This window comes from Leopardus geoffroyi, chromosome B3, assembly GCF_018350155.1.
Source record: "Leopardus geoffroyi isolate Oge1 chromosome B3, O.geoffroyi_Oge1_pat1.0, whole genome shotgun sequence".
Lineage (NCBI taxonomy): Eukaryota > Metazoa > Chordata > Mammalia > Carnivora > Felidae > Leopardus > Leopardus geoffroyi.
In genome coordinates, this window is record NC_059337.1 from 42,676,727 (window position 1) to 42,704,428 (window position 27,702).

Consider the following 27,702-nt stretch of genomic DNA (forward strand, 5'->3'; position numbering starts at 1 on the left):
TTGGGAGCCCCCAGCTGTCGGCTCATTCCACACCAAGGATTAGCTAACGCAGAACACTGGCCTGGCCACTCTGGCCAAGGATGAGCAGAAGGAGGGGGAGGGCTGCCTCCACGCAAGAGAAAAGCCCATTGTCCTCTCCTTTACTCAGAAGGCTTACTTACGATCTCGAGAAAAATGTGAACTTAGCACCGGAAGCCAGACACCAAAGGACAGATATTTTCTATTTCCACTTCATGAGGTACAGAATACAGAAACTCACTGCAACAAAAAGTAGAATGGTGGTTGCCAGGGGCAGAGAGGTGGGTGCATGAGGACGTACTGTCTACTGGGTATGGACTTTCAGTTTGGGATGATGAACAAGTTCTGGAGACAGAAAGCGGTCATGGTGGCACAACACTGGCAATGTACTCAGGGGCTCAAGCGCTCAATTTTCTGTTATGTGTATTTTACTGCCTTCTTTTCCCCCAACTAGCCAATTCTCTTCCCATTTGCCAGTTAGCTAGGCTTTTCCCTCTCCGAGGTCTAATTCATCTCCAACCTCATGGAGCAGGTATCTGCAGCTAAGGATCGGTTTCCAGGGAAACTCGATCAGCACGACACAAGTGAACAGATGGCCCAGGAAGGAGCACGCTTGTCGCTCAAGGCCACTTCTTCGGGCCCACCTGGTCCCACCCAGCCAGACCTCGAAATGTCCTGCAGAAGCACCACTCCTTCCCCACTTTCCCCTTTCCCTCTGTGTATTCTAAGGGCCCAGCACCATCCTAGGCCCAAGCTTCAACGGTCTGTAAAACCTTCCAGGAACACAGCCCCCAACAGCTCATCTCCACAGGCATCAGGCAGGTCCCCAGGGTGGCAGAATCCACGGCTGGCAGCCCCACCGTAGCTCTGTCATTGTAACAAAGCAGCAACCAAGCCTTAGGACCCACAACTGGCTTTCAGGCAAATGAACAGGCCCAACCACAGATGAAAGACAATGAAGAGAGAAAAAACAAGTTCAACACCTGCGACTCGGATATCGAGTTCCTGCCCACTTGTTCACACAGTGGGACACAGCGCCATACATCCCGACTCTGGAGAACCCAGGCCAGGGGCCATGTCAAGTAGACATCTGACCCAAACTTGCAGGTCACCTGCCTCGAGATGGAGGGAGCAGTGGGGCAGAGAAGGTGTTTGACCCACAAGAAGATTTAGGAACCTCATATATGGTTCTGGTCTGCACAATTAGAAGTGAAAATACAGGCACAGTCCAGGACTACAAAATACAAACCTTTGAAAGGGTCCCAAGACTGGTTGGAGGCAACAGCTCATGTTCCTTGGCTCAGCACTGGTCAATGCCTGGCCCGGCCATCAGGGCTGTTGTAGACATGTCCTCTTAAAAATCCCGATTCTCCTCAGCCCCTACTTGCCCACCCTGTCCCTGACCTGACCAGACCACTAAATGGGCATAATTACCCCTCAAGGCCAGAAGGGCTGAGGCAGGGCTTGGGGGGGGGGGGGGGGGTTGCGGTGTTAGTAGGGGTATTCTGAAGCAGTGATTTTCTAACCTTCGATGCCTCAGAATAATACCAGTGATTCCCACTCCCATCCTGATTCCACTCCTGGCCTGCAATGGGGCTCAGGAATCTTCAGGTTTGTCAAGAACCCGAGGCATTCCGATGTAGAGGAATGCTCACAAAATCATGTTAGGTGGAAACAAAGCTGAATTCCCAACTGTAGATTCTGTAGGGATCTATCTATGCTGTTTATACACAAATTGAACTTGCTCCCAAGTTCACCAAGGTATCTGCCTTGTATTAACAGTGATTTGGATCAGCTGCTGAACTTACCTGCTCCATCAGCTGTCCCTCTAATACTCTAGCACACCTGAGTGATGCCAATTTCTTGCCTCCACTCCCTCGAAGAGTATGGTCTGGTATTTAAGGGTAGTTGGCAAGGAGTACGCAGAACATTCTGGTCAAGGGGACTTTTCCCAGACACACTGGGAGGTCAGCTAGGAAGCTAGCTAGCCAGAGGGAAGATTCTGCAGGACCCAATGAAGACACCAGTGGGAGTAGCGTTCAAGGAAAATAAAAGACAGGAAATCATGGAACCACGTATGTTTAATTGTGACTACTCAGCCGTGGAAAATATAGCCACTTTTCAACTTTCTCTTGTCCTTGCTATGCATGGCTTTGACCAAGGTTCTGTGGTTTTCATTTTTTTTTTTTTTTTAACGTTTATTTATTTTTGAGACAGAGAGAGACAGAGCATGAACAGGGGAGGGTCAGAGAGAAGGAGACACAGAATCTGAAACAGGCTCCAGGCTCTGAGCGGTCAGCACAGAGCCCGACGCGGGGCTCGAACTCACGGACCATGAGATCATGACCTGAGCCGAAGTCGGACGCTTAACCGACCAAGCCACCCAGGCACCCCTGTGGTTTTCATTTTTTAAGGCAACTGGCACTCTGGGACCAGTGGCTCTGACTTTAAACTAGTCCTGATAGACCAAGTGCTGGGATTTCTTAACTCTTCTGCCTTCAGCCAGTGCACCTCCCTTCTGTCTGATCAAGCACCGCCTTCCGCCCCTAGGCTCCTAGCCGGGGAGGGAGGCATGAGAAGGAGGAATGTCGCTATCAGGACCAAACGCTGGCACAAACCATCTGTCAGAAGCAAAACATTTGGTTACACGCAAGACTTGCTTAGACCCCTTCTGAGAAACCACAGCACCAGGCACGCCGGCACTCGTCACCCACCATTCATCTGGGCCCCTCCTTTAAGCGGTGGTCCACCTCTAAGGCTTCTCTTGGTAAGTTAAGCCACTTCATTTCAAGCCTTGAAAACTAATGCTCTGTGACACACTATTTTTCCTACTGCCATACAGTTTAATACCCAGCATTCAGTATTTTATATTAAAATCGGTTATCATTGTTGCTTCACGTCAAAAGCCAATTTCCCCTAAAACCGCGAGAAGCTCAGATACCACCAAGGAATATAAAATAGAGTAAGAAGCCAGTTGCCCTGCAAAACGATATAAATAATGCCCTCTTCCTCCGAAAATAAAAAAAAAAAAAAAAAAAAAAAAGCAGCCCCCTAGACAAATAAAAGGAATTGTGAGATGGAGCATGCTCTTTCTCATCTGGTAAGAGGATACACTGCATTTTCACACTTTAAACTAGGTCAGTCCTTGGGTTCTGGTGGGGCACTTTTTAAGTAATTTCTTGCTTCAGATTTGGGCTAACAGAGGGGTAAGCCTGGAGACCTCTTCCTGAATCAGTATTCCCCACACCGAAAGCTCATTTCTAGTATTTTCTCTCCATGAAATACCTATGCTGCCCTGTAAAAAGAAGCATCTCTGATTAACATTAATCTGTGCCACATGACAGAAACATAAATGTCTTTTCCTGCCACTCATTTCAAGTGTTCCCAGCGCTTCGTCCCAAGGCATCAACCTGTCAGCTCTCTAACACATTTTCCACACCAGTTTTGTGCGAGAGCTACGTGACGGAGGGCGCTGCAAACACACGCAGAATAAGCTGAATGCAGAGACCAGGTCCTTCGACCCTCCCCAATGCAAGCCTGATTGTGCCCTCCTCGGATGGCTCGAAGATGGTCCCATATTTCTAGAACCCCATTTGCAACACAGAGATTCAATTCAATAGTGGCTACCTAATTCTATCAAGACTGGAATGTAAGTGTTTGAGAAAAGCTATATGAAATTTGGGCCTAAAAACTGGGTACTCAACAATTTTCACTGCTGTGGGCCTCGAGTCACAGCACACGGGCTTCCCAAACCTTCTCCAGGTTTAACTCTAGACCCAAGGGGGTCCAGGGGAATCTAATGTAAGTTGAGAGTCTATGCAGGCTCACTGGGCCCAAGCAGAACCATGCTGGTTTAGCTACAAGTTCATGTCCTAAATCCATGGCCTTGGGGATAGTTAAAAACACAGATTCCTGGGCCCCTCTCCAGAGAATTCTGCTTTAGTGGCTCTGGGGAGGGGCAGCCCCAGGTGACTGAGTGCAGTCTGTCCCTGGGCCAACCTCAGCAGCACAGGCCTGTCCCTCTGTGACCAATGAGTAGCCACGTTCTATTTTGGGGCCATGAGCCCCTCACAGTAGCATGTTAGGAAATGGTGAGGCTAGAAATCCACTCCTTTCTATTGGCTACAGCAGGAGCAAAAATAAAAAAGCACTCTAGCAGAGGTGGTAGGAAGGGAGTTCCCCTAATATCCTGAGGGGATTTGGCACTTGGGAAGGGAGAACTCTGTCAGTGGAACACTTCTGAGAATAGAGACTGATAACACTGTAGGAAGTTAGGGGTCCATGCACTTGTCTGGACATTACTACTGGCTGTTGCTGTATATGCCCACATCCTCTGCAGCTTTGCAAATCCAGCCCATGCTCCAGACTCTGCCCAAACCCCTCTGCCTATTGAGATTGAAGCCACATGTCCCCACTTTAAACTCTTAACACAGTATCATTAATACCAACTTCCCAGGGCACCTGGGTGGCTCAGTCGGTTAAACATCCCACTTGGGCTCAAGTCGTGATCTCACGGTTTGGGAGTTTGAACCCCGTGTCGGGCACTGTGCTGACAGTGCAGAGCCTGGAACCTGCTTCTCTGTCTCCCTCTCTTTGCCTCTTCCCTGTTGACACTCTCAAAAGTAAACATTAAAAAACTTTTTAAAATACCAACTTCCCAAATTGCATTCCACCGAATTAGTGGTTAGTCTATGATCTTAAAAAAAAAAAAAAAAATTAAGGGGCTTTTGTACCAAAAACAAGTGTGGGAAACCGCAGATTACACAGATACACATTCATCATAGACATTAAAGGTTCTGAGAAGGTGTTCAATAAATACACGGATTAGTTTTGTTTGACCCAGTATTTTCTAAACTCAACTGACCTAGGAATTTATTTGTGAAGGAAAGCCAATCTTGCAGAACTGATGATCCACAGAAGAGTTTGGGAAACACTGATCTACCCCATTCATCTAACAATTATTTCATTTCTTTAGCTTGCTCCTGGACTTTAACGGCTCATCTTGTGTTACTTACTTCTGTCATTTGCAAATTATCTTACGTAGAATGTCCTTTGAAACTAGCAGGTCTTACATGCCTTTGAATTCTCAGCAGTGCCTAATGCAGTCCCTATATAATCAGTTATTGGAAAGTGTTAGATCTAATGGTATAAGTGACATATCGGTCACTTATGTAATGTCATGTAAAATTGATGATCCAAGCCACCAATACCGAACCATGACTAGAACCCAGCTCTTCCAAACTCAACTCGTCTTCTCTTTAAGAAAGCCATCTTTCAAGCTCTAGCTGGCTTTCCAGCAGGTGCAACAACAGGAAGTATTTATGGGATCTGAATACCAAAGGCAGTAAGACACAATCAAAAGCAAGTACCAAGAAATGCAACACAAGAAGATCCAAAAATACCTGAGCTTGCTCAAGAGGAGGTAAGCACTCTTTGAAGGCTCCCCAGTGCCTATCAGGAGTTTCAGGCTTCACAGCTAAGTATCCAGAACAAGAAAAGACCAAGACACTTATTTGCAGGGCTAAGACATTTGACTGTCTATGAGACTATCACATGAAGTATTTGAGCACTGACTTCTTAGAGAGCAACATTTATACATGTAAAGCCTGATTCTAATCAAACGCTACTTCAGAGTGTGTCTGTATCCCTGTACATGCATGTACATAGGAAAAACTGTTTGCTCCTAAGGAGATCCAGTCATAATACAGTGATAACTTTTTATCTCTCACACTAGCCGCCTCAAAGCAACATGGCATCAACCCTAGCATCAACACCAGAATCACCTGGGGTGGGGAGAGAAGAAGTTATTTTGCCAATGCAGAATCAAGACCTCCTAAGGTAGAGCCATAGGTCCCTGCACTTTTGCCAAGTCCAGAGGTGTTTCGAACTCACAGTGTAAGGATGAAAACTGCTCTCCGGAGGCCTGGGGTCAGATAGGACTCACTTGATGGACTGCCTCCTGGGCATTTCAACACATCTAGTTCTGCTGTCAGTTTCTTCGACAAGGCGTCCCTGACTTCCCTACACGTGGCATTCATTCTCCTGTCCCAAAACCCCTTCAACTGTTGACCTGTACAGCTGACACTGAGCATTCTCCTCTAGACTCTGGCCATGGCCAGGGACACTGGCAACTAGAATTTTGTTCAAGCATAAATTGTAGTTCATGGGACTTTGTCGTTCTTCACACAGACCCAGTGTGTTCTCAGGCCACACCCCAACACACATACACACACTGCGGATGCCAGGCAATACCACACAACCCCTTGTCCCCATGCCAGGTTCTGGCATAAAGGGTACCCACAGCAGCAGCTGGCTCTGATTCTACACCTTCTGCCCCACTCAAAGCATATCCAAAGCCATACAAGACAAAGAGAAACTCCTAGCAATTATCCAGCTTCCCATCTTCCAGGTCACCCACAAAGTTTAGTCCCTTAACCACTAATTAGTAGCAAATCTCTTAACAATTGGTGGTGACAAGTTAGTCAGGACACTGCTATTAAGAATCACTGACTTAACTAGTCACGGATAGCCTTGTGCTGGTGTTGGGAATGGACACAAAGTAGAGATGACTAAGAAATGATGGTGCTTTGCAAGGTAGAAATATCAACAGAATAACAATGTTCAACGTCTGCATTATTGCTTTTTACGGGGTAAATTATTAAGGGAATACTCAGCAATTCGAAAATTCACAAAAGCTTCTAGACAGAGGCTTTATACAAGCTGCAACACTACTATTGTTGTGTTTTTATAAAAATCTCTCACATTATAGCCATGAACTACACCATCCACAGGGCCAAGGCCATCTGAATCCTTGGTTCATATGGGATTTTTCAGGTTCAAGGGCACAGCAAGGGAAACAAGGATCTCCTGTCATTCAAAGCAAAGGCCACAAAGACCACTTCTCAGACCACCTCATCTTGTTCTCTCAGTAGCACCTCCAAGACCTAACCTTGCCCACCTCCTCCATACCCCCACCCTATACCCATCCTCAGCCCTCCCTGGCCACGCCAGCTCTGTCCCCAGGTCACCATTCTCTACCCCACCATTCGTTGTTAAGGTCCCTCCAAGACTCCCATCAGGAGACTCTCAAAGATTTCTTGAGTGGACGGTTAGCTTTGTTGACCACCTATATAGGTGAACCGCTGGAAACTGATACCCATTTTACCAGCACCCTATCAACGGATTCCCAGACTCTCCAACCAGCACGTGAGTCCAGGAAAAATGAGGGCAGTGCAATCAAACCAAGTGCCTTCTCTTCCCGATGGTCTTTCATGTTGGGGTTTGGGAGTTAGGCGTTTTAGTGGATTTTGATGAGCTCTCTTGAGACAGCAGAGAATAAAAACCTAACAGAAAAATAAACCCTCTGTTACAGCTTTAATAAAGGGCTAGTTCACAGCCCAACAGATTTTCCTTTTGCCCAAGTTTTAACATTTTGACAAAGGATGCAATATTTCACCAATAAAGGCACCGTCCAACGCAAATTCTAGCAATAAAACTAACTGCAGTTTTATATTAGAACCAGTTAAAGAAGCAGGAAGGGCATTGACCAAAACCAAACACTGCAAGCAGAAGAAATACTAGAAGATATTTATTAAGGTGGCTTTTCGGAGAATATAAGAAACATTTGTTATTCAAGTAATTAACCATGTTAGGCCATCTGCCCCCCAAAGATGTCCACCACCCCACGGAACCTGTGCTTATTTTGCCTTACATGGCAAAAGGGGCTCTGCACAGTTGATTAAGGGCCTTCAAAGAAGGGTCAAGGTCAGAAGGAAGTGGATGCAACAATGTAAGCAGAGGTCAGAGACCAAGTCTTGAAAATGCTCTGCTGCTAGTTTGGAAGGTAAGGGATGACCCAAGGGCTGCCGGTGTCCTCTGGAAGCCAGGTAAGGTGAGGAAACAGAGTCTCTCCTTGAGGCTCCAGAGGTGGCACAGCGATGTGAACACCTTGATTTGGGAACCTCAGACCTCCATAACCAGTAAGTGTTGGGGTGCCTGGGGGACTCTGTTGGTTAGTAGTGTCCAACTTCGGCTCAGCTCATGGTCTCATAGTTGCTGAATTCGAGCCCCCATCAGGCTCTGTGCTGACAGCTCAGAACCTGGAGCCTGCTTCAGATTCTGTCTCCCTCTCTCTCTGCCCCTTCCCTACTCACTCACTCACTCTCTCTCTATCCCTCCCTCTCTCTCATTCTCAAGAATAAATAAAAACACTTAAAAATTAAAAAGAAATTAAATGTGTTGCTTTAACCTACTTACAGTTCATGGTGATGTTTTAGTAGCAAAAGGTTCTATTTTGGTATCAAAGCTTAAGTACATATTCTTGAAACACTTCAGCTCATTTTCAGTGAGAAACACTTTGCTTCTATGAAGTAGGAAATAGCATAGCCATTTTTCAGAAGAACAGAAGTACCCAAGTAACAACAATTCTACCTCGTCAGCCTTTCAGGCAAACAGTGGTTTCGAGATTTCTAACGTCACTCATGTTCCCAGCGTGAACACGCATCATCTCTTCACCACTGGCCCAAGGAGCAGACAAAATTAAGCTCCAAGTCAGGTCCTCACTGTGGGCAAGTTTGCAAAGTTCCGTGGTCAAAGAGCTCTCACCACAGCCAATTCAAGACACCAAAATAATGGCACTAAATACCAACTCTACAATAGACACAGCCAGCTCCCATGAGCTGGTACGAGCCAGCCGGGAAGTTAATTCCCTAATTTTCTGATTCACAGAGTACTTAATATACGCCTCGTTCTGAGAAATAATGGAGCACTAGGAGATTCTTTTGCAAAAAAGTATTCTATAAATACACGTGTAGCAACAGTACTACATCCCTCGGACAAGCTCTGCACTTGCCATTTTGAAAAACCTAATTAGAACTTAGCTCAGTGTTTTATACTTGTATTCAGGAGGGGGTCCACTTGAAACTCCCCCCCCCCGTTAGAGAACCCCCCTCTATGCAAGACAAAATTAGGAGGTCACTGGGAGCAGACTCCTTAAGACTTCCTAGCTCATGACCAATCCATCCCTGCTTGTATTCGAATCCTTTGGCACTTACCAACATGCAACACATCACTAGTTCAATAGAGCACACACCAGGAAATGCTGTCACAGAGCATTTGGAATAGGAAACGGGCAGGACACAGACCACGTGTTTGAACAAGTTATCTATCATACACCAACATGACTACATCCAGAACCTAGCTTTGTTTCATGGGCCATTTTCCCCAAAAAGAGAAATAGCTTGGTTTCATAGACTGCTTCCTTCAGCAAAGTATTTGCTGTAAGAGTCATTCATTTGTTTTCAGCATTTGCTGAGCACCACATGGGGAGGATCCAAAAAGGATTTAAACAGCCTCAAGAAGCTCAACTAGCGAAGGGCTACGACATGGGCACAGATATCACACGTTGCTTTGCAGGGCAACTCTTTTTTAGAAAGACCCATCAGAAGGAAACGCCAAGTGGTCAATAATTCCTGTTACGTGGATTCAAGGGGCCATAGCCAAGGGCAAGATGGGGGTGGGGAGCATAGGACAGAATAGAGGTTGCCATGGAAACACTCCCCAGAGAAGGGCAGCCAGCACAGTCCTCCCCAACCTTGGGCACAAGGGCCACTCTACTACACCTTAGGCTAGGCGTCTACAGAAAAAATGCTCTGCCAGTTTTATTTATGGATTCGCAGCCACAACCGTGCTCTCGTCAAGTTCAAGATGCACCTCACCCAAGGAGGACAATCTACCCATATGCTTAGGCCTGTGAGAAGCCAGAAAGGAAGACATTGAAGTATCAGGGACAATTTGGTCTCTATCTCAAGTTTAATTACAAGGTGTACCATAAATTTCTTGGTTTGTTTTTTTTTTTCCAGCATTAGATGCCAAAACCTAAGGTGTAGTCTACCTCTCACAGGTGGAAAGAATCAACTTCATCAGGGACCCAAATGGAGACTTGTAGGACAGAAAAGCACCAGAGATGGAGGAGAAAGGTGAGCAAGGACATCAAATTGAGAATGAACCTGGCAGATAGCACACTGTCTGGCACACAGTGGGTTCTTTACGATTTTCTGTTGGGTGAATAAACATGAACTTGTCAGAACTAAGTGAATGAAGAGACCAGGAAGGTTATCCTGCCTAGATTTCAAACCCAGAAATCCTCCACCTTGACTTCTTCCTTGCATGGTATCAGAGCTCCTGTCACAGCACAACGAGTTGCTGTCCCTAGATGAGCCTTGGTCACGGTTAACCTTGAGAGAGCTAGAAGAGAAAGACACAAAACACCTGACGGTCCCATAACTAATGGCTTCTGACTTCATCCCAAAGCAACCTTTCAGTTGGAATCCAGGCCAAAAAAAATCTCTGTATTCCCACAGGACAACTCCCTCCCAAAGAGGCAAAGGCCATTAGGAGTAAAGTGGCTTTTCACAGTGAGGGTCTTTGGCCATTCACCAGAAACATACATTTGTTCCCACTGAGGCTTCCCAAGGCTGGTGGCATGCTCATCCAACCGGCAAAAACTGGGTAACATAGACCAAGTATCCTGTGTCTCAGCATCAGTCTGGGCCCAGGATAAAAGAGGTTTCTGTCACACATGGTAACTGCCATTGATGAGCCGTGGCTGCCTCTCCTACGAACAGCAGCAAAGCGACCTCATCCCGTAGCTACTGCTGGGTGCAGCGCAAGACAAAGTGATGGCACGTGGGCAGGGTACTGACGATCCCTAATCCTAATTAGGTAGCATATTATAAATCTATGAATATACATGCATAACACTTACCACATGTACAACTACATCTAAATTGCAACCATGCTGCTTTAAGTTCTCTTGAGTACAGAAGGAAAATTTAAAGTAGGAAGCAGGACTTCAACCGCATCCACCATGCGCTGGCACAGCTGTTGGGACAACTTGACTGTTCAGGCCTGGCCAGCCAGGGGAGCCTCCCTCCCCAGAAGGGATGTCCCATTATGGAAGCAAGATTTTCGATGGAGGCCCTTTCTTTTTGAAGCTCTTGGGATCACCCCAGTCCCTTTTTCGGGTCATAGGTTTCACAGGGGAACTCAGCAGGGAGAGGACCACGGACCCTGTGGAGCCTCTAGTTACTGCTCAAGGCACTATTTTTGTGGTTGTGTAAAAGCCTCATGAGCCTTATAATCATAATCATCCCCAGTCCCAGGCTCCAAACAGCAGAAGGTGAAAGCCGGGTCCACCTAAGTCCCAACATCGCTCTTGTTCCCACTGTACTGTCAACCAAGGGCTGAATAATCATTTCCCAAACTGTATGGAGCAAATAATAAACCCAAGGGCCCAGAGGTGAGGAGACCACCAATTCCTTAAGGTTTAAGAGGATGTTAGGAGTTTGAAGCACAACTTTAGCACATAAAGTTGTGCTTCCATCTATGGAGAAGAGTAAGGCCAAAAGAAGTTTCCGTAGGCCAAGACCCTTCAGCTAGACTTTGCTATACAGACAAGGTGGTCCTTAACCTCCAAGAACATACACATTTCCACAGGGTCAAGTGGAATAACCTTCATTTAAACATCCTGCTAAATGCACAAAAACCAAGGAGGTCCGGTTGCTCCCCAGTGCCCCCTTTTTTTCCACGAAATAACCACTACTGGATTAAGTCATGCAGTTGACTATTTCTGGAGTAGCAAACAATGGCTCACTGCCAACATACCGGAACTAGGTTTGACTGTCTGACCAAGGCTTGCGATGGTTCTCGGAATACTTTTTGGCCCTGAGCTCATCCTACTAGATCCTCTCTAATACCTGCCTTGCTCATGAGCTACTGGCACCCAGGCAGCAACCGCCAGAGGTGGAGAAGGGAAGGGGGAGGAAAGCCAGAGCTCTGGTGCTCCTCCTACACCCACACACCTCTAAGTCCATGTGTGCACGGCCAGTCACAGCAGCAATGATTCAGTTTTGTTTATCAACACGTCTCTGTGGATGCTATTAACTTGGATCATTTCAAGGAGAAATTATCATTTAGGATGAGGAGACCGCTGTGCCAAGCTGGTGAACAGAAGCACACATCCGTGCACTTTCTCAAAACATGGAGTTATATAGGGGGAAAAAGTGAACCTGATCTAAAAACAGACCCATTAGTATCCCTAAGCAGGAACTGGGATGAAAGGCACACATCAATAAGGAGATGGCTCCCATGCCCCCAACCAACAATGCTAGGTCTGTGACCCTCACCCCAAGGGACCTGTACCCATATACACCTAGAAGCAAGACAGAGGGCACCTTTTTTATGTTTGTTAACATTTGCTTAGGTATTTACCATTTGGGATCCTCCATTCTCTTTTAAGGATCTATGTATCCATCTGTTTATTTAGAGAGAGAGAGCACAGAGGAGGGGTACAGAGAGGGGAAGACAGGATCCCAAGCAGGCCCTGCGCTATCAGTGCAGAACCCGATGAGGGGCTCGAACCCACAAACTGTGAGATCATGACCTCAGCCGAAACCAAGAGTTGATGCTTAACAGACTGAGCCAGCTTTCTTCATGATGTTCCAGGTCAGAAACAGCAGCAGCCTGACAAGAACCTCCCTGCCTATGGATGTGGCAGCCATTACAGATCATCAGTGTAGCCCCGAACCTGGAAACCCACTTGGGATTTGGCCTCAGTCTCACAACTCTGTCCTCTCAGCAACCACTCGAATAGCCACGTGGTCAAACACAAGATGAAGCACATTTGGGCATCAGCTTAACTCCTAACGCTGCTGTTGTTCAATGCACTCACCAGAAACATTCCTAAATCTGAGTGGAGATGTTCTTTTAAGAAATCATGATGGTAGGTTTCTTAAAGCAGTTTATCATCAATAAGAGATGAAACAGAAGCATGCAAACATCGAAGAGCCAACTTGATAAAAGTTCATTGAACAAATGTGTGAGGGTTTTTACCGAAATGCTAACGAAAATACATGAAAGAGACTTCACAGAAACTAAGAATTGTGGAGCAAATGACCAAATTCATACACAACCCACAATACCCTCCCCCCAAATAACCTGGCTCCTTCAAGTCCCTTAAGCCTCCTCCAGGGAGCCTGCTCCTACAACACTGACTTTTGCTGGTTTCTCTAACACTGTCAGCTCCTTTCCCAACTCATTGTCTATCCCAGGACCTTACCTAGCAGCTTCCTGGAAGTGGAAAGAACTCTGATTCCTCTTTATTGACAGCCTGCTACCTACTCAGCTGTCAGCACAGAGCCTGATGTGGGGCTCAAACTCACCAACTGTGAGATCATGACCGGAGCCAAAGTCGGACACTCAACCAACTCAGCCACCCAGGCACACCATAGGTTTACCACGTAGAGGTCTTCACTCAAGGAAGCCTTCCCTGGTCATGTTTATGACCACCTCATCCCCCAAGTAGGACTCCCCCCTTTTCCAATGACTTGGAATGAAATCCCACATCCTCATTTTGCTTTCAGGCGAGTCGTATGCAACACACAGCACAGTGCCTGGAATCTGTAGGAAACAACGATTCAATGAATTAAACAACTGCTTATTCATTAATCCATTGTTAAGGCAGACAATTTTTTTAGAATTGAAGGTCAAAGAGGAGTCTGACAAATTTGTGATGCAAAGCATGCTGGGCAGTCGGAAGAGATGGGTCTATGACCGAAGTTGAAATAATCAGGCACAAGCAACATCCTTGTAGAGTGGAGAAGACAAAAAACAATACCATGGAATAGGATACAAAACCCACAAGCCATAAAATAAATGTGGCTCCATACAAAAATTAAGTTTTCTTCAGGGAAAAGGCGAACAGTCAAATGGGCAAAGTATTTACAACACAAAGCAGAACGCTCATTTCCCCACTACATAAAAAGCAAACAGAACCCTGTAAGCAATACCCAACAACACTAACAAATGAGCAAATGACCAAGAGATCATCAGGAGAAAAACATAAGGGACTTTCATCATGTGAAACTATGTTGAACCACACACACAGTCACCCGAGATAGCACTTTTATCTAGCAGACTGGCCATGAATAAGCATGCTAATTAATGCTGTAAGTGTGCTTACCACTGTGTTGGTAAGAGATCAGAAAAAAATCAGTCCTCTCATACCTTGTTGATTAGACAATTGATTCTTCTTTGGAGGACAGTTTGGCACTACAAAATTAAGGAGGAACATACCCTCTGACTTCCAGGAATTTATCCCACAGATGTATTCACACTTACTACAGTTATGCGTGTTTCTGTCAACAGCAATGTGTAAAATAGTGAGACAAGGAGCACCTGGGTGGCTCAATCGGTTAAGCGTCTGACTCTAATTTCGGCCTAGGTCACCATCTCATAGTTGTGAGGTCAAGCCCCAAGTCAGCTTCAGGCTGGGTGTGGAGCTTGCTTAAAATTCTTGGGGCGCCTGGGTGGCTTGGTCGGTTAAGCGTCGGACTTCGGCTCAGGTCATGATCTCACGGTTCGTGAGTTCAAGCCCTGCGTCGGGCTCTGTGCTGACAGCTCAGAGCCTGGAGCTTGTTTCAGATTCTGTGTCTCCCTCTCTCTCTGCCCCTCCCCTGTTCATGCTCTGTCTCTCTCTGTCTCAAAAATAAATAAACGTTAAAAAAAAAAAATTTTTTTTAAATTCTCTCTTTCCCTGTCCTTCTGTCCCCGCGCCCCCCCCCATCTGTTGCACGTGCATGCTCTCCCCAACAGCAACAACAAAAAAAGACGACTCAAATATAAAGGGCAGGTGATAGGAAGCTAATTAAGAAATCAATGGAATGGAACACTGCTGTTCGAGAATGAGAATGATCTACACAAACCAGTAAAAAAATTTAGAAGTTTAATACAAGTTTATTTGAGTCAATAAAGCACTTCAGTCATGTTGAGGATGGAAAAAGGCAGCTAAGGGAAAGGAGAGGGATTATTAGTAATAGACGCAGGCATGCACAGACTATTCCTGAAATAATATCCAAGATACTGCTAACACAGATGGTCCTTAAGAAGAGACCTTGGTTTCCAGGAGGCAGAGGGTGGACCGAGACTTTCCACTGCCTACCCCTTCCTACTGTTTCAAGTTTTTACCCCATGTATGATTTACCTTCGCAAAAATTAAAGTTCTACACAGAACAGGGAAGGAAGACAGGTGAACGCTAAGTACAAGTTTTTGAGGAAGGGAGAAAAACTAAACAGGAGACCAGAATCACTCAAGCTTCAAGAAACCACGACTAGACTAGGAGTAGGAGGAAAGAAGACCCCGCATACAACAGGGGTCCTCGTTGAGGAGAGACCTTGGTGGTAATCCTGACTCAAAAACAGAACACACAAACCACCCCCCCCCCCAAGTAGACCCCAAGCAAGCAGGTAACATGGAGCCTATAAGTAAGGGGACTTGAGCATAAATTCCTATCATCCAGATTTGCCATTATCGAGACTAGAAGCGGAGGTTGTGCCCCAGGGAACTGCATTGGTGACAGTTACCAGTACAAGCCATTCATCCTCTGGTTTTCCGGCCCTTTCAAGTTCTACACCTTTAAGGAGTCAGTCTTCCTGGAGCAGAGAGAATGATCCATCCAGAGAGTTACCACAGTCTTGGAGTCCACTTAATAAAGCTTTAACAAGAAGTTACAAAGCAAAAAGCCTCAGGCTTCTTTCTGTGTCCAGATGATCCCCTGGGTCCCCGGGGCCGACAGCTACAGGTGACAGACTGAATGAACCGCCCAGGCCACAGCCTCGTCAGGGCTGCAGCCTTTCCAAAACCACCACTCTTGATCCCAGAAGTTTAAACCCACAGTACCAGGTGGGGACACTAAGTTCAACAGCTCACCACTTCAGCCCCCCTATTTGGGGCCTGTTTCCCAAAGCCTCTTTCGACAGAACTATCTGAAAATAGAAACCAAGTGACATAAGCTGTGGTCTATTTCAGCAATTATGTCACACACATCTGGAGGAGAACTCCCAAATGTCTGCCCAGCAAAGGCTTCTCCTTGGTGCTGAGTAAAACAGAGTCCAGACGCTTCCCTCCCCGAGCCAGTTGTGTGAGCGATTCCTGGAGTCAGCAAGTCTCCCAAGGAGTCCAAGAGTTCTAGATACACATTCTAGTAGGCAAGCCAAAGGAATTTAGTCATTTAATTGCATTAGCCAAGTACTAGTTTTAAATATTAAGTATTTAAAGGCACCAAACTATTTCTAGTAAGTTGCCAGCAACATGGTAAAAGCTTGATAACACCTCCTGCACTGTCCCAGCCTCTTGGAACTTTAGCCACAGGATATTTAAAAGTAAAACACACACCCATAACATACAGAAGCCTGTTTTCAAAGGGCTCTCACACATGTAGATATGGTATACGTATGGAGCATCCAGACTTCCAGCCCAACAAAAGTGTGGCTGAAGCATGGTACATCATAGGTACCCGGTAAATGGTCAATGAAGCAATCGAACCAGTTTAGCTTTACCGAAAATCCAAGTTTTCTGGAAATACGAGGAGACCCAAGACAAGCAGCTCACTCCCATTTTCAGGCAGGATGCCTGGATTATAAAAGGTACTCAGTTTCAGAATGGATCCCAGCCCTCCATGGCTCTCAGGAATCCTTTAGATCCTTGGAAACGAATTAGTGTTTTTTTCCCCCTTCCTATCACACTAACTCATTCTCTTCAGCTGGAGGATTAACTTCCCCATCATGCTGATTATGCTTTTCCAAATATGGTCTTATGGGAAGTCTAATGAAAAGAATATTAAAAAAATATTTTAGTTAAACACACCCATCAACATTGAACGCACAGAGCACAGCTGGTACAACATCAGAGTGAGGCCTGCCAGGATTCATCATCAACAAGTTGAGGGGGTTATCGCGTCCCCTCCTGAGAGTGCTTATGTGTCCCCCCACAGCAAGAGATGGGCCTGGTACCACACCCAAGGCCCAGTAAACTTGACCTACCGTGCACTCTTATCTCTGACATTTTGTTCAGTAGGGATGAAACCCAGTGAACAGTAACAACAAAACTGGCAGGGGGCACAGAACTGAATACACTTAAGCTTCAGCTCTTCCAGTTCGGATAATTTAAGGACCAGCTGATGCAACTTTCCTTTTCTCCCTTTGGAACACTGTTCCAAACAGGGAAAGCTTTAAAAAGCTGCATCCATCTGTATTTGCTGAGTTCTATACACTCCTTCAGCAATCAACCTTAAACCAAACTCAAGCCACTTGTTAGTGAACGGTTTCACAATTCCAGAGCCTGGGACCACACGGGGTCCTTCTGGGCACAAACCCTAAGAAGCCTAACATAAGCAGCAAAGTCAGAGTTGTGGTTACTCAACCCCGGAGGCATCATTCTGTATCCTGGGGATAAGTCACATATTTCAATTGTCTAATTATGTAATTATCTAGCTTCGGGTTTAGTATGTCATCAGTATGCAGTCAAATTAGATCCACAAATATGTTGAGGAGAGTGTTGGGCTTAATTAGGTGCTTACCCCTAGGGCTGTGCTGTTCTCATCGCAGATGCAAACCCTAATCCTATTGAACTAGGTCTTTCATGTATATACACATACACATAAACCGACTTCTCCTCCAAGGAGCAAGGCAGCACACACACTGCCCTATGCCCCCCCAAGCTCAGGAGGAGGGCTCCCAGGAGACTCTGGGTAGACACCATCCTTAATCCCACAGAATCCCACAGAGAGATCTACCTCTTGAAGGAGTTTCCTCCCCCATCCCCCCAGGCCTCATTCCAGAGGCCCCTTAAGGCCATTACTTCTCAACAATAACCTACAGGAAGGTATCTAATCTCTTAGCTCCTCCCCAAATCACCACCATCATCTTGGTAAAAAAAAATTTTGTTCCCCACTTAACAACTTCTCTCCAGGAAGTGTTGGAGACTTCTAGACCAAACTGAGCTCTGCAATGTCTAACATGCATTATCAGTCAGTAACTGTCCCAAGCAACTTACGCTGAATTATTCATACTTGAACATTATCTCAAAATGGTTCCAACAGTCTCACTGGTTGACTTTACATGTTGAGCCACCTTTTATATTTTGTTTATGATCCCCATGGGATTAAGTAAAATGTAGGGCACGAAGAGATGCTCAATAAATACTTACTAGTTTGGTTGACTGAGTCTCAAACAATGGAGATGGGTTCTCTTTCGTGTGTGTGTGTGTGCACGTGTAATATATATTCGATAAATATATCGAAACTCCTGCAGCAATAAAGCCATCAGGTCCAAAAATGTGGGTGTAAATCATTAAGTCAAAAAAGGGCCAAACTTCCCAACTACTCCCGAGTAATCCAGATTAAGTGTCATTTAAAAGACAAACATAGGAAAAAAAATAAAAGACAAACATAGGAAAGAAGTAACAACTCAAGTACTATATTGGGGCTAACATCCTTTAAGCAGGGAGAGCTTGCACAGGAATCAACAGTTACGGAGTTGTCTTTGCTAGTCACTTTCTAGGCTTTAAATTCAAGCATGAATGGCCCAATAAAACAGATATACTGTTTTCAAACTCTTACCAATTTGCTTGTTTAACCTTTTGAGACACAGAAGAGTTGTTTAACCTGTGAGACAGTGTTACCTTCCAAGGTCAGACTGTAACAGGATTTTTCTCTTTGAGACACCAATAGTATAAGTCATTGCTTAGGGGCACAAGGTGTTGAAGGTTTACTGATGAATCACTGAATTCTCCTAAAACCATCATTACACTCTATGTTAACTTGGATTTAAATAAAATTTGAAACATCATTGTTTACACTAGAAGTCTAATCAAGGTGTTCAGAACATATAACCATAGTCACCAAGACCTGCTTTTTAACCTGTATACCTCCAGAAAGCTCAAAGTCCACTAGAGTAAATTGGCTCTTTAGAATCTTTAAATTTGAATAATCCTAAAGTCAAAACCTGTTTTTCTCAACAGTTGGTACCAGGTTTCAGGAAATCTCTGCCCATGTATTAATTTTGTAAATATCCTAACCAGTAGTCTTAAATGAGTCACTTATAAAACAAATTATGATATTTCTCAGGAAAATGAGAATTTTGGGCCCGAATCATCCTTGAGAAGAAAGTTGAACAGAGGTGAAAATACCCTAACATTTAGTTATGTGTGCATCTAGAGGGTTTCTTTATTTCTGATATTACTGTGCAGAATAATTTAGAAATTCACAATGAAGATACAAATCAAGCTTCTTTCTCTAGCTTCTCTGAAAAATGCCTGTAAAGACACTAACCAGAGAGCAGGTCCCCAATGAACTCTGAATCTGTCATAGCTAAAAAATTCAAAGTTAACTCACCACTAGACGGTCTAGATAGTTCTAGAATATGACGGGGAGTGGGAGCATTCTTAATCAGGTCACACTTGCCAGAAACCAAACCACAGCAGTTAACTGTAAGCTATCATAACACATGGGGTTGTTATAAACTGTAAGACTTTAGAGCTTTCAAACACCTCAAGGGAAGCGTTCAGGCATTTTCACGAGCCAGTTCATTAGCTGGGCTTCCTAACTTCCTGGCACAGCCAATTCAGATACGCCACGTGAGACAATCAGGCCCATACAGCCCTCCCCTGCTTTCGACTACCAGGCACCTTCTCCACCTCCCCCCTGGGACAGTCCCATCACAGAGCACCGCCAGCAGGGATGCTTAGGGCTCACCCTAAACCCCAGCCAGAATATCAAGGGCAAGCTGACCAACTGTCAAAATTAACAAGCTACCCCAGAGCAATTAAGACAAAAGTCTCTCCTGAGAGGTTTTAACAAAACAAAACCCAAAAAAGGGCGGGGGGGGAGAGGATGGGGGTAGGAAAGGGGCCTGTCTGAGAAGGGATAAAGAAAATATGATTATGTACACAGGAGCATTATTCAGCCATTAAAAAGGAAACTTTGCCATTTTTCACAGCACAGACTGACCCTTGAGGGCATTATGCAAAGTGAACCAAGTCATAGAACAACATAGATTATATAATCTCACTTCTATGGGGAATCTTGAACACACACAACACCCCCATACAACTCAGATATAGAAAACAGGTTTTTGTTGCCAGAGGCAGAGGTATAGAGGGGGTGGCCGAAATGGGTCAAAAGGTACAAACCTCCAGCTATAAATTAAGTCCTGAGGATGAAACATACAGCATGGGGACTCTAGTTGATAATCCTGTGTTGTATATTTGACAGTTTCTAAGAGGAGATCTTAAAAGTTCTCATTAGAAGAACAAACCGTGGTGCTAGATGTTAACTACTTTTGGGGAACGTGTCACGGTATAAATATCCAATCATTATGCTGTATACCTGAAACTAGTCAGGTTTTATCAGTTATACGTCAAGATAGGAAAAAAAAAAAAAAAAAAAGACTGGCATCCAAGTTCAAATTATTTAGGAATCATGCTGGGGAGTCTCAAGTATCCCAGTCAGTGTTTGCCGGGGAAAAATAAAGGCAAAACATTTAGAAGGTTAAAAATTAAAAAACAGGGTTCCAGATCACACGCCAGAAGACTTGGGTTCAGTGAATCCAGGTGGATTTCACAAGTCTGCATTTTCAAAGCTGAGGTGATTCTTGAAGATTAGCCAGGACCGGGAATCCATGCATAGGAAATTCCTAGGACTAATAGCTCAAAGGACACATTATAACCTTACCTCCAGGACATATTTGCACTCTTAGAATTCCCACACTTGCAACTTAACACAGGACACAGTACACCTGGCACATTCATCAACAAATCCTGACCTTTTCCAGAAGTACTTGCCAGCTTCCAAATGCCATCCTTTTAGAAAAAGCACAAATGATTTACTTTAATGTTTATTTTTGAGAGCGAGAGACAGACAGAGGTAAGGGGGAGAATGGCAGAGAGCACGACAGAATCTGAAGCAGGCTCCAGGCTGTGAGGTGTTGACACAGAGCCCAACAGGGGGCTTGAACTCACAAGCCCCAAGATCATGACCTGAGCCAAAGTCGGACGCTTAACCAACTGAGCCACCCTGGTGCCCAAGTTTTTTTTTTTTTTAAAGAGCTTTTATGGGGTGCCTGAATGGCTCAGCCAGTTAAGTGTCCTACTCTTGGTTTTGGCTCAGGTCATGATCTCAAGGCTTGGGGGTTCAAGCCCCGCATTGGGCTCTGTGCTGACAGCGCAGAGCCTGCTTGGGATTCCCTCTCCCTCTCTCTGCACCTCCCCTGCTTGCTCACTTTCTCTCTCAAAATAAAAACTTAAAAAATTTTTTCAATTACAACATAAAAAGCTTTTATTCTTCTCTAAAGTATTCCCCATGTTTAGAAGTGGGAGAGAACCTAGAGATTTTCCTGTGAATATGGAAACCCAATGGTAACCCACTCACTCTGGACACAGAGGGCAAAGGGGGAAAGTGTCCTTGAAATGGTCAGTGGTCAAGGAAGGCTGGCATCCTGTGCTATCCTCCTTGAGGCATGGTTACAATCCTGCCCCTCCTGCTGTTCCAATTCTCAAGCACAAACATTCGGTCTATACCAAACACAGACCACAGAAACCAAGTAAAGAAGGAAATGACTTTGCCTCCATGAAGACCCCCAACAAAAGGCATTTTCTGGCTATAACCCTTCACTGTTCCCATTAACTAGATTTGAGCTGCAAATGGTTTTGAGTGAAAGCCATCAGGACCACATGACACTCATCCATCTTCCAATCACTCCCCCACCTAATTCCTGAAATCTTCTGTAAAAATGCCTGCCCATCTACCCAGGAAGGGTCAAGTTTACGAATCAGACTTAGTCTTCTAGGCAATGTACGTCCCACCCTTTCTGGGAAACAGGCTGTGAAAATGATCAATCTTAAACCAGAGACCATCAGAAAAGGACTTGCAGAAAGGGGAGGGGATGAACATTCCAGACAAGCAGACTGAGGGTCCTTACAGCTCCCCCGCTTCTGCGCCCCGTGGGTCCATCTCTCTTCCAAAAGGCAAGCTCATCTTAAGTCAGTCGTCTACAGAGGTTTATTGGTGCCTTCCAAGTATCCAGCATAGAGTGACACTCTAAGAACACCATCAGCAAGCTTCCTGGTAGGGAACGGCCAATTTTAATCGTTTGAAGGTCAATGAATGCTGAGGGTGGGCAAATTACAGAAAGCCAAGGAGACTTCCCAAGGAGGAAGCCCCAAAGCCAAGATCTCATCTACGTGGTTGCTGGCCAGTTCCAGCAGGCAGGAGAAGTTTCCAGAGTGTGGGCACAGAGGCAGGGCAGGGCTCACCAGGGATCCAGATCCGAAGGGTGTTGTCAGGAAGCAAAGGAAAGGCCAGACATCTCGAAGGGCCAGTCTGACTTGATCTTCAGGTCAGACCAAGTCCTCCTGACCTTGGCCTGGGAGAAGATAGCAGGGCACCTGGGGGGAGGCAGCAGGGCTTTTGGGGTACAGGAGCGCTGTACCAACAGCACACTGATGGAGGGTTTCTACTGGAAAAGAGCCCCGAAAGCTTGGTACAGACTTATAATTCGGCCACATTACAGAAAAGAGAAAGAATGTAGGACATCAAATTAAGGAAGGGAAGGAAGCAAGACATGTTCTTTAGATATAGCAGGATGCTGCTCTCTGAAAAGTTAGCACAGACTGAACAATAAAGAAAAACGAAGCTCAACACCACTGCCATGAATCGGATTCCAGGATGGGGAGCAGAGCCAGCAACCGCAGAAAGACCCACACCCATTATACCCAGACTCCCCACACCATTAGGTCTCTCGTGGAAGTCCACACTTCACCATCTTGACAAGGTCTCTGCAAACCAGACTTGCAGTTCCCACTAGAAAGTCAGCAGGGCTGGGTTTGTTCCCAGGGCTCAGAGTAGAAGAAGAACAGTCATTGTTGGCTAAACTGAAGGTTCTCCACAGAGGTGATTTTGCTCCCCCATGGAGCATCCGAATCCAAATCCAAAGCCCAGGGACATCCGAATGCCTCTTATGGGGGAGGAGGATGCTACTGCCTACTTGAGAGTGGAAGCCACAGATGCTGTTCAACATCCTACAAGGCACAGGATGGACTCTCCCCCCAGATGGAATTTATCAGCACAAAATGTCAATTGCACCGATGCTGAGAAACCCCGGGTCAGGTCAGTTAACTCGATTTACTAACAGTGGCAGCAGCTGTTTCAGAGCTAGCGGTGGGACAGGCATCTCTGGACAACCCAGAGACACAGGCTTGGCAACCAGAAGGCTGGGCCTACTGCAGACGGGAAGGAGGCAAGAACACCAGGCCGACCGCACCTACCTGCACCCCAGCCACGTGGCTAATTTCTGCCCAACTCTGACCCCGACTTTCCACTCTGCTACCTTTTCCTGCCACCTTCAACTCCCACTTGAGAATCTCGCCCCAAGTCATTCAGTAAGTGGAATCTCAGAATGGTAAACTACAGCAAAGCCAAGGTAACAAGCTTGGCCAAGGAAGATGAAAGGAAGGGAACCTCATACGGACAGACTTCTTCATGACCCTGGTCATGAACCTGAGCAGGGTCTACAAATCACCAACCCCCACCCCACCCGCCCCGTTCCAGGGAGACACCACCCCACCCTGCCTCTGCAGACCTGTAATTCCTAACACCTGTGGACTACAGCAGGTTATCACACTCAGACCCCAAGATCAACGTGCACGGGCCTCTTTCCTCTCCTCCCAGATTCCACCCCGGGCAGCATCCAAACCTCCAGCTGTGGGCCCTCAACACCTCCCATCGGTTGAGTGCTCTTGGCCCTACCCCATAAAAAGCCCTCCCAACTAGTTCCCACCCCCCACACCTGCCTCTAGCCTCTTTCCATCATTCATCGCAGTCTCTATCATTTCTCACCCATGTGGCAGCAAAACCTCCAGAGCAAAGCTTTTCAAATGTTCACAAGAAGCTATGAATCGGCGGGGAGGGCGCCTGGGTGGCTCCTTCGGTTAAGCATCTGACGTCGGCTCAGGTCATGATCTCAAGGTTCCCAAGTTCAAGCCCCACATAGGGCTCCGTGCTGAGGGCTCAGACCCTGGAGCCTGCTTCGGATTCTGTGTCTCCCTCTCTCTCTGTCCCTCCTCTGCTCACACTCTCTCTCTCTCTCTCTCTCAAAAATAAACATTAAAAATTTAGGGGCTGCCTGGGTGGCTCCGTCGGTTAAGGGTCTGACTTCGGTTCAGGTCATCATCTCACAATCCATGAGTTTGAGCCCCCACATCAGGCTCTGTGCTGACAGCTCAACCTGGAGCCTGCTTTGGATTCTGTATCCCCCGCCCCCGGCTGGCGCCACACCGGCCTCTCTGTCCCTCCTCACCTCGTGCTCTGTCTCGCTCTGTCTCTCAAAAGTGTTAAAATTGTTTTATTTTTAAAAAATTTCAGATACTTTGGGGCAGCCAGTTGGCTCAATTGGTTAAACCTCCAACTTGGGCTCAGATCAAGATCTGGTTTTTGAGATTGAGCCCCACATTGGGCTTTGTGCTAACAGCTCAGAGCCTGGAGCCTGCTTCAGATTCTGTGTCTCCCATGCTCTCTACCCCTCCCCTACTTGCACTATCCCTCTCAAAAATAAACATTAAAAAAATTTGTTAAAGGTGGTGCGAGGGAGGCTTGTTGCAAACAGATTTAGTGGCTCAAAGCGGGGGCAAGAGAATCTGTTACTTTGCCAGGGACACAAAGTGGTTCTCACCCAGATGCTCCCAGACCCCACTGGGCCCTGCAATGTTTGGAACGTCAGCCCCTAAAGAGTTGGCATGGAGGTCCGTTCTTTGTCCCCAAACCCTCATTACAAGGCAGGGCTTTCCACAACAGCGTTTGCTGCAGGGAGGGGGGCTAGGGGAAAAAGCCAACAACACACACCAACGTGAAGCTGCAAACCAACAGGAAATCACAGAAGAAGGAACTTAATGCCAGTATGCCTCTGGCAGCTGCCACCCAATGACGCCAGTGACCTCACTACGGGTGACTTGAGGCAGATTTCTACGCTTGAGGCTTAGTCCCCACCATACAATTCTCCAGCCAGGCTGACGTGTATCCAGATCTGGCTATCCGCATTGCCTCTTCTCCTCTCACCCCAATCCTGGCCTAGCCGGTGTTCCTCTCTCCCCACAGCCCGACCCACCTCCCCTTCCAATCAGAACCAAGGTACTGACTTACGTGCCCAGCTCCCAGGCTAGCTCCGAGGCACCAGAAAGGCAGCAACAGCTTCGTTCCTCTGTACCTCCCAAGGTATTTGCCGCGGTGCCTAACAAGGGTTTGCTAAAAAGTAAATGAAACCCAGGCTGGGAGGAAAGACAGGTGAACCATTTCAGGTTGTGCCTTGGCCCCCCATGAAGCCATCATGCAGCCATGGGGCAACACCACATAAAAGCAAAGACAGAGCATGCGAGTGACAGCAGGGGTCACCCAACAAACCCCACAGCAGTGTCTCCAATGCCTTCACCAGGCAGGATCCTGCAACCAACACTGCCCCATAATCGTATCTGGCCGGATGTTTTCAGAAAAGCTTTTCATGTGCTGGAGAAGGCCAATCCCCCTAACAAACTGTCCCCACCCTCACCCCATAAGGAGGTGGTTAACTGGTCGAGACACCTGAGAGGAAAAGTGAGGACCCAAAAGGCAGGGGGGGTGTTGAGGCCACCCCATTGTTCTAACACCAGGGGGGCTGAAGGCTCTCTACGAACGCCGCTTTAGCAGCTGTGGGGCAATGCAGAGGTTCTCCCCCAAACAGTGAGGCCAGATTAACTGCAGTAACTGTTACCAGCAACGATGCAAAAGCTACCCAGCGAGGGAGTGCAGCCGAAGGAAGGCTGGCCGAGCACCCAACCCCACTGTGTGCCGCGCTTTCGCGAGGCTTCGTTAAACACAAGACATGGACGCAAAAATTCCCACCACTTACACAACGAAGCACGCATATGATGTCTTATCCGTGGAGGGAGACAAATGTAGAAGTTGGAAGCTTTTCTCCCTAAACCACAATGCCAACAGGTTGAGAGTCCTGTGTGCTGGTCTCCCCAAGTCCTCTTGGGGAACACCTCTTGTGAAATCCACCCCTTCCCGAGAAACATCCACCCAGTCCCCAGGATGCGAAGAGGGGTTTGTCTTGAGACCCAATTATAAGGATCCGACTAAAGTCAATGCCCTTTACCTGTGCTGTGAGGTGGCTCCAAGGGTCCCCACGGTGGAAGGGGACTTACCAGCTCCCCGGCAAACATATCCCAACCACAGGCTAAGAGCACACACAGCTGCCGGCAATCTCAGCATATGTTCTGCCCTACGGGTACTCACCCCTGCCTGCACATCAGAATAACCTGGGGATCTTTCAAGATAAAAGGGAAGGCCTGGGCTGCAGGAGTTACTGATTAAACTGGCCTCGGGCGGGCAGGGCGGGTACTGACGTGGTTTAGAAGCTCCCAGGTGAGCCTAATGAGCAGTGACAAGGTAGACTCACGGGCTGGTCCCCAGGAGGAAGCACAGAACAGACCACGACCGACCTCTAACGCGTCTGGTCCGGGGGCAGCTCCCCTGCCACCTGCTGCCAGCATCAGAGCTCACCCCACCTGCCCCTGCAGACCGCACTCTAAGATGACAGGACCAAGCCCCTCTGAGTCCTCACCCCCAGCTGCTCATCCATATCCCCTTCCAGGCCATCAACAGGGAGGTGCAAGGCCCCGCATTGGGTCTGTGCTAACAGCTCAGAACCTGGATCCTGCTTCAGATTGTGTCTCCCTCTCTCTCTGACCCTCCCCTGCTCGCATTCTCCCCCTCTCTCTCTTTCTCTCTCTCTCTTTCTCTCTCTCTAAAAAACATTAAAAAAAAATATCCAAATGCTCACAGTAAGTAGTATCAGTAGAATCAGGATTCAAATCTAGCTGGTAGCGTTCTAAGGCTTTGCTTCTAACCATTCTAAGATAACATCTTGTTATAATTATCAAATTCAGCTGTGGTGGAGAAGAAACATCGAGGGAAAGCAGAGTTCATTAAAGCCCTGAATTTGAGGTCTTAAAAAACAAAAAAATCAAGTTCATCAGTATAGATGGAGAAAACCTGATTTTTTTACTGACTGTTCTTGTGGAAAAGATTTGCGGTTTCAGAGACCATCTATTTATTCATATGCATCCGTAGGGCATCTAGTACAGGTCAGGAACGGGGCTGGGGGCTGGTGACAAGGAGATACAGGCCATACCCTCTGGGTGACTTTCTAAGAGCTAATATCCTGGGCTTCCTTAGTACACCTCCTCCTCGTGAGACCGGCCCAGGCCACCCTGCCCTGCGCTGGACACAAGAGCGGGGAGACTTCAGAGAGCAGCGGACTGTGGGCTTGTCTAACTGGCAGGGTGATGATTTGATACTGGTTTTAAAGAATGGTGCCCACACTCCACTCTGGACCCTCTCAATCAGTCTCTAGGAGTGGGTCCAGGCCCTGGCAGCTTACACGTTTCTACAGCTGAGTTGACAACTTGTTGCTCAGCCAGGATTGAGAACCAGTGGCCAAGAGACGGAAAAGGAGAAAAATCCAGCAACCACATGCATGAGTTGTTGAAGACGGCTGAATAAAAGCAACTCCATGTAGCCTGGACGAAAGATGGCATGAAGGACCAGAGTGGGACAGGGGGGCTTCCCTGTGGAAGGCATTCCCATACTGCCGTGGGGTGCCAGGGACAGGATTGCTGAGAGCCGACAATAGGAAGAGGCTACAACAACCCTCAGGAGACAGGATTCCTGGTACCTTCAATTTGGAGACCTCCCCCTAACCCTGGTTATTATGCTCTGAAAGCTGCAGAGCAGTGACCTCCTGCTCAGATCATTCAAG

At 46.7% G+C, this 27,702-nt stretch overlaps 1 protein-coding gene across 12 annotated transcripts in view; it reads right to left on the reverse strand.

Moving 5' to 3' along the window:
• TLN2 (talin 2) overlaps window positions 1-27,702 on the reverse strand; it is a 437,549-nt gene that overhangs the window by 383,558 nt on the left and 26,289 nt on the right. Inside the window, exon 1 of one of the 12 annotated variants that reach the window (XM_045449526.1) lies at window positions 20,586-20,713. The exons of the other annotated variants lie outside the window; for them this stretch is intronic. The gene's annotated coding sequence lies outside the window, so the exon portion shown is untranslated. Of the gene's footprint in view, window positions 1-20,585; window positions 20,714-27,702 lie in introns of those variants that run through there. 12 annotated transcript variants of the gene reach the window in all.